The following is an 11,556-nucleotide window of genomic DNA, read 5'->3' as shown; positions in this document are numbered from 1 at the left end:
GCATATTTAGATGCCCATCAAGGCATCTAAATACCATTTTCTAAAAGTAAGTTAGGTCTCTACCTTAGAGTGAACCCAAAAATAAATTTTGGATGCCTGAATGAGTTAGATGTAAGAGATAAAATGACAATAGAATTAGTAGAGACCCATGTAATCTGGGTTGGAGAAGCTTTTTCTATACACTAAAAGGAGGAAACTTTGAAAGAAAAGATTGATCTCATTACAACAAATTTCAGTTTTCTGAATGGCAAAAACACACCTATCCACTCAAACTTAAAAGTAAAATTCAATCTAGAAAAAAAAAGTGTGCCATATAGGAAAGACAACTGCTTGATAAACTTAATAACTAGATGTAATTCACCTAACCAGAGTTTCCTATTATATTGGACTAGGAAATGTGGCAATGCCAATTAGATGTAGCCTGAAGTATAAAAATAATAGCTCATACATAATAAACTTTCAAAAATCAATTTGTAAAACTTCAAAGGAAAAAAAAAACAAATAATTTGAGCAATTTACAAAAGAAATACAAATATGAAATTAGGCATATTTATTCTCTCTCTCTCTGGTAATAAAGCAACACAAATTAATATGGCATATTTTTCACCTACCATTTCCATGACAACTCCTGGTGCTGATGAAGAGATGGGTCAAAGCACTCTCACACACGCCTAGATGTCAAGTCAACCTTTCTGGAGAACAGTTTGAGCATACCTCAAAAGCCTTACATGTTTACAAACCCCTATGATTGCTCATTTCAGTCATGAGAGCAAAGTCAGATGGTCATCCCAAAGTCAGTCAGACAAACCTCCAGGTTTCCAGGCCTCCCCTCAAAGTTACTACTAGCATATAAGTAATTGCCTCTTGGGAATCTAATTCTGTCTTTGAAAAGTCAGAATTCAGGACTCTGCAAATACAGGAACTCACCAAAAAGATAACTCCTCACAGTCTGGTTTCCAGTTCCACTGCCTTCTGGTTGTAGATGCCCCTATTCCTCTTTTAGGGTTAAGGTTAAAAACAAGTTCGCTAGTCACTGGTTTAATAGACGATAAGGGCTGAGAAACACTAACCTAAGTTATTCCCCTGCCCTTGAATCCACACTAAGAATACCCTGTAGAGGCCAAGCTCAGTGGCTCATTCCTGTAATCCCAGCACTTTGGGAGGCCGACGTGGGCGAATCACGAGGTCAGGAGTGGGAGACCAGCCTGGCCAACATGGTGAAACCCCATCTCTACTAAAAATACAAAAATTAGTTGGGCATGGTGGCAGGCATCTGTAATCCCAGCTGCTTGGGAGGCTGAGGCAGGAGAATCGCTTGAACCTGGGAGGCGGAGGTTGCAGTGAGCCGAGATCCTTCCATTGCACTCCAACCTGGGTGACAGAGCAAGACTCCATCTCAAAAAAAAAAAAAAAAAGAATACCCTGTAGATCCAGGACATGGAATCCAAGAGCAGTCAAGTCCGCAGGAAGGAGGTGAGGCCAGGGAGGGTTCAGCCTGCATTTGCACTATCTTTTTATTGAGAAAAACATGAGTCTGGGCAGCCCAGCGTGCAGGGCACAGATGTGCTTACCCCACCCCGTGGCTGGGGACATGGTGCAAGGAAGCCAATGGCAAGGGTTTGGCAAACAAAATCGGCTTCCAGGCTGGAGGAGAGGAATGGAGTGGGAAGGAACGTTGAGACGGGGCTCTGGATGCCGCCAGGGCGTTCTCATTTCCCTCCATTCATCACCCGCCATTGTTCCTGATTACAGTTTTTGCTCCCGTCCATCTTACATCCTTACATTAATCCTTCCAATTCGGGGCAATTTACCATATTGTGTTTGCTAATTTCCCATTTAGAGCACTACGCAGGCAGGTTCCCACTGCTTCCTGAATGGCTCAGAAGCCAGCTGAACAGTCAAGACACAAGAATTCTTTGCTTCTGGAGTCTGCCTTTGTGAAACAGGATTAGCTTTGAAATACAGACATACCAGAAGCAAGGAGCAGCTGCTTCCATAGAAAAAACAGGGGAGTCAGGACAGGGGAAGCGGTGCTGAGCGGAGTGGTACGTGGCAAACCACTAATTTCGGCTCTCAGCTCAGAGATTGACATGGAAGGCAGAAGTAACTGCTTTGCTTCTTTCCTCTTGCCCTTATCAGGCTCAGTAACAAAAGAGTTTTTCTTTGTTCCCTCTCTTGAGAAATGAAGTTAGCGATAGGGGAGTATGAACAGCCTGGCATGACCAAAATGCCCACCTACCCACATGCCCTTGGAATATACAGAATATACAGAATAACAATTGTGTATAACTCTGTAACACATTTATCTAAAACAATTTCTTTAGCTTGCAATTCTGTGAGTCAGAACTTTAGGCTGGGCTCAGCTGGCGATTCTACTGGTCTCAGCTGGCTGCCCCCCTATGTCTGCAGCTGCAAATTGGCTGTGTTGGTCTTGTCTGGGCTTTCTCATAGGTATGGGCCTCAACTGGGACTAGTTGGCTGTGGTCCCCCAGCAGGGTACTCTGGATTATTTTCACAGTAGAGGCAGGAGTTCAAAGAAAACAAGCAGAAACATGCAAGCCCTCTTGAAGCGCAGTCCCAGAATTGACCTACCTTCTCTTCTACTACATTCTACTAGTTAAAGCAAGTAAAAAAGCCAGATTCAGGGGGTGTACAAATAGACTCCCTTCTCAATGGGAGGAGCTGCAAAGTCACATTGCAAGACAGATGCATACAGCAAGGAATGAACAAGTGTGGCCATTTTTGCAACCTTCTGCAGCCAGCCACAGGGATTCTTTGCCCAGTCATCTACTGTCCCAAAGCTATGAAGACAGACTCAAAAGATCTTTTATAAAGCAATTTTGCTCAAAGAACACCCAAGGTCTATCCCCTCCAAAATTCAAGGAACTCCTTCATTATGACACATCAATCTCAACACCAACAACTGCAGAAGCAGCAACATTGCAAAACCCAAGTCTTGGCAGAGAAGGCTTCTAGGGGTTCAGCAAAAACAGCAAATGACCTTAGGTAGTTTTATAAAGACGTTTACTAAAATGGAAAGTATTGTCAGTCACAGTAGCTCACACCTGTAAGTCTCAGCACTTTGGGAGGCTGAGGTGGAAGGATCACTTGAGCCTAGGTGTTCAAACTAGCCTGAGCAGCAAAGTGAGACCCTATCTCTACAAAAATAAACAAAATTAGCTAGGTCTTGTGTTGTGCACCTGAAGGCCCTGTTGCTTGGGAGGCCTAAGTGGGAGGATCACTTGAGCCCAGGAGATCAAGGCTGCATTGAGCAGAGATCACACCACTAAACTCCAGCCTGGGCAACAAAGTGAGACCCTGTCTCAAAAATAATAATAATATAAAAGCCAAAATTGACAAATGGGATCTCATCAAACTAAAGAGCTTCTGCACAGCAAAAGAAACTACCATCAGAGTGAGCAGGCAACCTACAGAATGGGAGAAAATTTTTGCAATCTACTCATCTGACAAAGGGCTAATATCCAGAACCTACAAAGAACTCAAACAAATTTACAAGAAAAAAACAAACAACCCCATCCAAAAGTGGGCAAAGGATATGAACAGATATTTCTCAAAAGAAGACATTCATACAGCCAACAGACACATGAAAAAATGCTCATCATCACTGGCCATCAGAGAAATGCAAATCAAAACCACAATGAGATACCATCTCACACCAGTTAGAACGGCGATCATTAAAAAGTCAGGAAACAACAGGTGCTGGAGAGGATGTGGAGAAATAGGAACACTTTTACACTGTTGGTGGGATTGTAAACTAGTTCAACCATTATGGAAAACAGTATGGCGATTCCTCAAGGATCTAGAACTAGATGTACCATATGACCCAGCCATCCCATTACTGGGTATATACCCAAAGGATTATAAATTATGCTGCTATAAGGACACATGCACACGTATGTTTATTGCAGCACTATTCACAATAGCAAAGACTTGGAATCAACCCAAATGTCCATCAGTGACAGATTGGATTAAGAAAATGTGGCACATATACACCATGGAATACTATGCAGCCATAAAAAAGGATGAGTTTGTGTCCTTTGTAGGGACATGGATGCAGCTGGAAACCATCATTCTTAGCAAACTATCACAAGAACAGAAAACCAAACACCGCATGTTCTCACTCGTAGGTGGGAACTGAACAATGAGATCACTTGGACTCGGGAAGGGGAACATCACACACCGGGGCCTATCATGGGGAGGGGGGAGGGGGGAGGGATTGCATTGGGAGTTATACCTGATGTAAATGACAAGTTGATGGGTGCAGCACACCAACATGGCACAAGTATACATATGTAGCAAACCTGCACGTTGTGCACATGTACGCTACAACTTGAAGTTTAATAATAATAAATAAATTAAAAAATAATAATAATAATAATAATAAAAATGGAAAGGATTAAAAGATCAAAAAGAGGGGATGCTGATACACCCAAAGACTAGAAATAGCTAATCATGAGACCTCTAAATTTGGAAAAGATTTTCTTTCTTTCTTTCTCTTTCTTTCTTTCTTTCTTTCTTTCTTTCTTTCTTTCTTTCTTTCTCTCTCTCTCTCTTTCTTTTTCTTTCTTTCTTTCCTTTTTCTTTTTTCTTTCTTTCTTTCTTTCTTTCTTTCTTCTTTTCTTTCTTTCTTCTTTTTTTCTTTCTTTCTTTTCTTTCTTTCTCTTTCTTTTGAGATAAGATCCTGCTTTGTCGCCTAGGTTGGAGTGCAGGGGTATGATCGTAGATCACTGGAGCCTTAAACTCCTGGGCTCAAGTGATTATCCTGCCTTATACAGGGTTATAGGCTGCAAGGTGGCCATCCTGACAGGCCAGGAAGCATAGTCTCCCACAAAGACCTGTAGCAGACACTTTGAAGGAGGAAGGGGTAAGATAGGAATTTTTACTGAGCGGGTTGGCCAAGTATAAATATTCAACAGGTTATAGGATGCTCCATGAATATTCACGAGAGGGGAATCTTAACACATGCATACTGAATAAACATGTATGTTACATAAGACCTGTGTTCATCTTGGGGTGGAGACTTAACATTAACTGTATTACAATTAGGCCCTATATGTCAAAAGGTAAAGCAGGGATACAAAGGGACTTATGTGTGCAGCCTCTGTAAAACCAGCCAGAGCCAGTCCATGGTCAATGGTCTTTAAATAGGAGTAAGTTACAGAAATCAGTCTCTTGTCCAATCAAAGCTATAGTGATGACTTGTGGAACAGTAGGTGGAGGTCAGCATCTGGTGGTGGGTGAGCTGCAACTGCTTCAATATTGCCTGTCTCAAGACCAGTACTTGTTTAGCTGATAGCGAAAAAGAAAAGCCTTGTGGCAGGTAGAACACAGTTTATTCTTTTAGTGTAGTTCTTTACTTGTATGATTTAACCCTTGCCTGGCACAGCCTTAGGTCCTATTTTGGTATCTAGTTGCCACAGAGAGCCTGTACTATCAATGGTATGATCTCTGTTTTAGCATTAATGCTAGTAATTGTGTCTAAACTGCAAAAGGGAAGGGGTAATAAGGTGTGTATGACCTCCCATCCTGTCATGGCCAGCAACTCAGTTTTTTAGGTTTCTCTGGGGTCCCCTTAGCCAAGAGGGAGTCCATTCAGTCAGTTGCAGGGCTTAGGATTTTATTTTTAGTTCTCAGAAATCATTAACATACCTAGGTCTGAGCTAGAATCCAGTGAGTGCTAGAGCCTTGAGGAGTCAGGTGTAGGGTGGAGGGCAGGGATCAGACAGGAGCTACAGTCATGGAAAGACACAACCACTTCCAACTATTTTCACAGTTGGTAACTGAAACCATGGATAAGAAGAACTACCATACTGACTGTTGTGTGCCCAGACCTATTTAAGTTTTTGCCTACCTAACCATATTAAGCTTTCACAACAACTCTATGTAATGGACACTATCACTATTTCCCTTTCACAGATGAGAAACTGAGGCTCAAGGCTCAGAGAGGTTAGGTAACTCACCCATGGCCATAAAACTGGTGAATGGCAGAGCCAGGATTTGAACCCAGGCAGTACATAAACTCCTGCCCAAAAGGCTTTACTGCCTATAGCGAAGCATGGTCCCAGCAGATTTCCTGGGACTCTGCATGATTCCAAGGTGTCCTACATGTCACTCTATTTGCTTCAATTACATTTACCTGATGATAATCTGTTTTGAAAACTGGTCATTGATGTGTGCTAAAAACAAAAAAAAAATAGCCAGATTATTGTCTGGATTTTTATCAAGCAAGGTTTGTTATTTACAATCTATATTACCACCTGGGTAGAATTTTAATATTTGTTGCATCTTTTTTTTTAAAGTGGGACCCCTTTATTACACATTTATAAAATAATCGTATAATATAGTTATTAAAAATGGGACACTTATTTTCATTTTTGGTATCTTGTATTCAATTTTTCCATCCTCTTCACAATCTTCCATAACTTGCTTTTTATTATCCAGTGTTCAACTGAAACTTCTACCCCACCATTCAAAGTACAACCGAAGAAGAAACGATCTAATAGATTGTTTTGAGAGACATTATCAGATAAATTAATCCAGTAATACATGAAAAAATATTGAGAGTTTTAAAATAAATACAGTAAAAGCAAAAACATGAAGCACAATTTAATCTGATGATTCAGAAAGCACCCCAAGATTGTGTTGTGGCGTTTTCCTCATGCTGCGTGTTTAGGTGCCTATAACAGAATTCTGGTTAGTAAAATATTGAAAAAAAAATTCACATATAATTCACATTAAATGACTATAGATAGATACAATATGGGCATTTTGATGTGTACATTTGTACTTGACCAGGGCACAATTTATAATATACTAAGAAAACTAAAATTAATTACAAAATGAGCATTTTTAGCACACTTAGTAACAACTACTTGTTTTAAACTATTATTTCATTTTTGGTGACCAACTTATATTTGACCATAATTAAAGAACACATAACCTTAAAATAATATTTAAGAAACATAGTTACAACAGACATATGTACCTTAAATGAAGAAAGGAAAGAAATGTACATGTATTAAAGGGTACTGAGGTTTTTCAAACCTTTTCTTTTGAAAAGTCTTTTAATCCACTTTCATGTAAATCCATTTAAACTTAAAGAGTTTATACTCAGTATACTTACAGAAAGAGGTGAAATCAGTGTTTAGCACATGACTGCCTAACAACCATTCAATGCTGATCATGAACTAGTATTTGTATTTGATTATCCTGACAAACATAATAATTGAGCCCGTGTATATATGCAAGATGTGGAGGACCCAACTAATCAACTGCAGAAAGGAAAATACTCAACTTAAAAAAGGTTGAAAGAAATGACAAATGGAAATGGCTGAATCACTGTGCCTTTTTGACACAACCTTAAATCTTAGTTTTACTATATATTATTTGGTACTCCGGGATTCAGTAGTTGGGGTAAAAAATGTTTCTGTATTCAAACATATCTACAGAATGTCAATATAAAATGTGTGGATATATACATTTAATATACACACACATACACACACACACACAAATGCATACTCACATGTCTAGGAACCAGCACCCAACCACATCCCTGTTTCTCACTAATGACCCAATGGATCATTTATGGCTTTAAGACCAGCTTAGATTCTATAAGGCTGTACAATATATGGCTAAAGAGGTCAAACACAGGCACCCACTTTCAGGCTGGATTCAACTGTTCCTCCTCGTGATTTTTGACAAACAGTAATACCACTTACGTAACAACTATATCTCAATAACTTAGAATTCAGAGTATAAAACCATAAACACTGAGCTCCCTCATGGTTTAAAGAGCACTCTTTCCATTCTATTTCCATGGACTGATAAGAGGACACACCAAACTAGATCTCTGAACTGTACAAATGATCTTTACTCTTAATCTAAACAAACATGTGTTAAAACATTCTGAAATGCTGCATCCTTTGATTTCTTCATCTTTTCAATTGCCCAATGCAGGTCCTGCTGTTGAACAATCCGAATTTCATCTTCATCATGGCTTTCTGCTGATGTAGAATTAACATATTCTCTAACACAGAGGAGGGCAGCATCTCGACACATCCCTTTAGGTCACTTCCTGAAAAGCCATCAGTTTCCTGGGCAACTTCTAGCAGGTCTACATGCCTATCCACATTTTCATTTTTCGAGATGAGTTTCAGGTTGCTTCTCTCTGTTTTAAAGCAGGCTTGTTGATGTGAAATCTTGTAGGCATTCTTCTCATTATAGCAGAGTCAAGGTCCTGAGGACGATTGGTAGCTCCCATTAGTATGACCTGGCAGCTGTGACCAGTATCCAGTCCATCCCAGAGACTCATAAACTGAACTTTCATCATGGCTGTAGCTTCATGGTCAGAACTTGAACGGTTTCATAGAAAGGAGTCTATTTCGTCTATAAAGATGATGGATGGTTGTAGCTTTATGGCAAGGGAGAAGACAGCAGCAGCCAATTTTTGAGATTCTCCATACCACTTGTCGGTCAGTGTCGAAGGCTGAAGGTTAATAAATCGACAGCCTGCTTCTTTGGCAGTGGCCTTGGCGATCAATGTTTAACCACAGCCTGGAGGCCCATAGAGAAGAACACCCTTTGGAGGCTGCAGAAGCCTGGAATTCTCAAGCAAATGTTTCTTTTTGATAGGTAAGATGACTGTGTCTTTCAGATCCATAATGACATCATCTAAACCTGCTATATCACTCCAAGTAACCTGTTTCTGAGCTTCTACTTTTTGCTTCCTGGTTGGATCAATTGCATCTACCATCCATTTGATAGTAAAGTATGTCACTGCACCAAATATTGTCAAACGGAAAATTAAACCGACAACTTCATTCCGACTCAAAGGACGAGAAAAGGCTTCAGCATGTACCATCTTGATTGTTAACCCAGGAGCAGAAACAGCGGGAGCAAATGCCCGCTGCATTTCTTAAGCACTTACCCTCTGGGTGCTGAGATAAAGACCTTGTATGTATCATCTGCACAAATCTTCATGATCACACAAGGAAGCAGATGTAGATCATCACCATTGCCATAATTAACATCATCCCATTTTGTAGAAGAAGCTCACAAGAACCCTTCAAGTGTATTATTTTGTGCTTTATAGCCAAAGTGGGAGCAGTTCACGGAGGCCCTCTGAGGCCTTGACCAATCTCTATCAGCTGTAGTTTTCTCCCCTCTTCCACATCTTCCTGCCTTCCTGGCTGCTGCTGTCTCATTGCTTCTCTCTTCTCAGTCTTTCTCTCTCTCACTTCCCTGTCCTGCTCTCTCCTTTGTCCACATCATGGACCACTCAGCAGCTTTCCAGACATTGCTTGCCCTAAGGGTGATATCTAAGATCTCATTTCCAAGGGAACAGTTCCTACTAGGAGTACCCCAAACATTCCTCAACACCAGTGACAGGTACAAGAAATGTTTCCTTTTGGGAAATGTCCATCCTGAACATTTGATAAATTCAGACATAGGGACATGGAGAAGGTATAATACTTACTTCAAACCATTGACAGAATCAGGAATCACATTTAAGTTATCTTTAATTATCTAAGCTGACAGAGGCAACAGTCAGCATGTACAATCCAAATACACAGGCAAAAAGAGAGAGATTGTGGCTAGGCATGATATTCAAATGTTGTGTTGTGGCCATTCTGACAAGCACATTTTTTCATATTTCATCAACCTGAAGTCAAGGCTATTATAAATGGCGTCTTCATAATTGCTGTTGGATGGGCAGCACAGTTGTCTTTGCCATGATCTCAGTCATAGTTCATTATGTCATCACTTCAGTTGTGCGTTGCAGGTTCTGTGGCTGTTGGGTTTAATTTCCATTTAAAATACAAACCAAGGCATATAAAAGGGCAATTTAGCCTTGTCCCTTTACTCTGTCAGGGTCTTTCCAGACTAATCTGATTTAGAGGGTAAGGCCTGTGGTGCATGGTTCATGAATGTTCTTAATCATGGAACACCTACTGGAAACTTCCTTGAACTGTGGCAATGATTGTTTCCAAAGACAAGGCCAAACTTTGACTTTGTGTGTGCTTTCACAAATTTGTTAAAGGGAAGTCAGAAAGAGGAATATAAGAAAGGGCTACTCCACAGTCGTGTAACACCAGGAGGCTCCCAGTCTACAAATTGTTGCTGTTGAAGTTCACATTCTTTGCAAGCCTACTTGGCCCTGGAGTTACAGAGTGAATACATCCAAGTGCTGGCCTAGTATCTTTTCTAGAGATGACTAGGGCACCTCTGATCCAACCTCCCTCCCTCACAGGATCAAACCTCAGAGCACCAGTCCATAAACAAGCCTATGACATGGCTTTTAACATTTTGTTCAAAAAAGAATACTAGAAAATGTTTTGGCAGTAACTACTGAAGTGGACCACAGATGGACTCTAAGGCATAGCAATTCCAATTCTAGGTACATGCCCAATAGAAACATGTACTGACATTTACCAGAAGACACGTGCTAGAATCTTTGGCTTTTATTAATAGCCCCAACTAGAAATATATGATGTCTGTCAGTAGCACAATGAATATATAAACTGTATTTTATTCATATAATCACATACTATAAAGCAAAAAGAATAAATAGTCTATGACTACATGCAACAACATGGAGACTCTCACAGACATAATGTGGAATGTCAGGAAAGTACACCTACTGGATGACACCATTTGTATAAAGTACATTCTAGCTATCTCTTGCTGTGCAACAAACGACCTGAAAAGTTAGTGGCTTTAAACCACAGCCACTTTTTTTTTATAAGTCTGCATTTGGGCAAGGCTTGGTAGAGGACAACTCATCTCTGTTCCATTCTGAGGTACGTGGGAAGACAGGAATTCAGGGGGCTGGAATCATCTGAAAGCTTCTCCTCCTACGGGTGATAGCCAATGCTGGCTGTCAGCTGAGACCTCAACTGGAGCTGTGGTTGGAACATATCAACTTGGCCTTGCATGTAGCTGGATTCCAAGGGCGATAACCCCAAAAGGATCAGGGAGTCATTGTCTTTTATAACCAAGCCCCAGAAGTCGCATGCTATTACTTCTGCTACAGTCCCAGGTCCACACATACTCAAAGGGAGGAAACAGAGATGGAGGAATGTCAGCAGCACATTCTTAGGAAAGGAAGGATGGGATATATTAGTGCAGCAGTCTTTGGAAAATACACCTGCCATAAGGTACACAGCAGCCAACACTAATCTGTGGTTTTAAAAGGAAAGGTAATGGTTATCCTTAGGAAGAAGGTAGTGACTAGAAGGGAATGTGAGAGGGGCTTGGGGGTGTTCATAATGTTCTGTTTTTTGACCCAGTGCTAGTTCACTTTGTGAAAATTCATCAAGATGCACATTATGACTTGTGCACTCTGCTTATGTATGCTGTAACCCAATAAAGACTTTTTGAAGAATCGTAGCAATGATATTTGACAAAGCTTGGTGGATTCAGTAGGCCCAATAGAAAATTTTCTCAACAATAGCCACAAGTCACGTCCTCTGGGATATGATTTGAGTTGGATGCTAGCTCTTTTCTTGGTAACTTATAACTTGCTAATACGGA

The 11,556-nt window shown here is 40.5% G+C and overlaps 1 pseudogene; it reads right to left on the bottom strand.

Annotated features, from left to right (window-relative positions):
- Positions 1 to 7,823: 7,823 nt before the first annotated feature.
- On the bottom strand, positions 7,824 to 8,927 carry LOC103215019 (outer mitochondrial transmembrane helix translocase pseudogene; annotated as a pseudogene).
- Positions 8,928 to 11,556: the final 2,629 nt, after the last annotated feature.

The sequence above is a fragment of the Chlorocebus sabaeus genome, chromosome 2 (assembly GCF_047675955.1).
Source record: "Chlorocebus sabaeus isolate Y175 chromosome 2, mChlSab1.0.hap1, whole genome shotgun sequence".
In the NCBI taxonomy this organism is placed as follows: Eukaryota; Metazoa; Chordata; class Mammalia; order Primates; family Cercopithecidae; genus Chlorocebus; species Chlorocebus sabaeus.
The sequence above is the reverse complement of the archived record's forward strand: the minus strand, read 5'-3'. Positions and strand labels throughout refer to the sequence as shown.